The following is a 1,450-nucleotide window of genomic DNA, read 5'->3' as shown; positions in this document are numbered from 1 at the left end:
AAAGAGGAAACCATAAAGGTCAATTTACCCCAGCCAATTTCACATTAAAATGAAATACATAGCCTGTTTTTATTTGGCATTTAGGCCATGCCACTGAGAAAATCTTATGCAGTCAGAATATTATAGTTTAATATATGACAATAAGAGTGTATTTCTGAATAATATCATGTATTTTATACACACAGTGTTTTGCGGATGAAGACATTACAAGTTTATTTGTAAGATTCATTTCAAAAGATACATATTAGTACATATGTTTCTCTTTCTAACACCTCAGCATAGAGCTATGGCCAGATATAACAGCATGAATATGTAATCCTAGCAGTAACGAGTCTGTAATTATTTGACCATAAACAAGAGCCAAGAACCTAAATACCAATAATAACTTTGGGACTTCAAAGTCTTTGCCCCACAGAAAGAAAGTTTATTTATAAGTTAGCCTTGGTAGATACACACAATCATCACCCCTGGCAATGGGCAAAGAGATATCTTGTTGGCAGTGATGTTCTTCTATCAGTCAGGGCAGAGCAGACATCAGTTCTTTGTTCATCCTAGATTGATGCCTGTCTTGGTGGCCAGAGCTCTTTTATAACTAGGACACATAAAATCAAATCATATCAAATCCAGGCAGCAGCACAGCATGGGAGGAGGAAGACAGACAGACCTGTGTTCTACCATGCCACACTGTGCAGGTGAGAAAAATGCCCATGGACCTGCCCTCCTACCCACAGGACACTGATTTTTTTGATGAATAATTTTGTCTTTTTCTCGTGCCTGAGCTGGGTCCTGTTAGAGGCACAATCCTATCTTGATGGAATCTAGTTTGTCTGCTTTGTTTCTCTGCTTGAGAAGAAAAAGGAACACAGTGAGGAGAGTAAAGTCAATGGAGTTAGAGGGTGCATGCTCCTAAAGGCTAACACTTTGAAGAAGCACAGCAAACTGAATTTCTTGAAGAAAGTTGGTTGACAATTTCTCATTAATAGCTAAAGATCAAAAATAGACTATAAGAAGGAAAACATGAAGAAAAAAAGAGAGAATAAGTATTTACTTGAGCATAGTACAACTTATCAGAGGATAACTGTAGGCCTGAGTCCAATGTGCTAAGTAGAAAGAATATACTCTCTCAGTTGCTTCCTTTCTATACATTCCTCAAGTATCCAATAGGGATGACTTTGTTTGCTCTTCTGGGTCTTGGCCAATGCATTCAACTTCTCTTTTTCCTATTTAGATACAAGTAAAAGAGTCTGCAATGGCTGTGTTCTCACGAAATCCTGAATAAGCAAGCAAAGCATGATGATATCAGGGACAGGGTCTATACAAACTGACACCATGCCATGTCACGTCTCAGAATAATGATCTCAAGCATCTCCTAAAAACAAATTGCAGCACTAAGATGGATACTAATTTCCCAAGGCCTTTAAAAATAACAACTTCTCAACTTCTGGGGCCT

At 38.0% G+C, this 1,450-nt stretch overlaps 1 non-coding gene across 1 annotated transcript; it reads left to right on the top strand.

The window, feature by feature from the left end:
- Positions 1–462: 462 nt before the first annotated feature.
- Positions 463–605, top strand: LOC115029132 (small nucleolar RNA SNORA48). Its single transcript, XR_003834703.1, has one exon. It is a non-coding gene; the product is annotated as a small nucleolar RNA SNORA48 (small nucleolar RNA).
- The last annotated feature ends 845 nt before the right edge of the window (positions 606–1,450 follow it).

This window comes from Mus caroli, unplaced genomic scaffold (assembly GCF_978045245.1).
Source record: "Mus caroli unplaced genomic scaffold, Mus_caroli_1 scaffold_15, whole genome shotgun sequence".
Taxonomy (NCBI): Eukaryota; Metazoa; Chordata; class Mammalia; order Rodentia; family Muridae; genus Mus; species Mus caroli.
The sequence above is the reverse complement of the archived record's forward strand: the minus strand, read 5'-3'. Positions and strand labels throughout refer to the sequence as shown.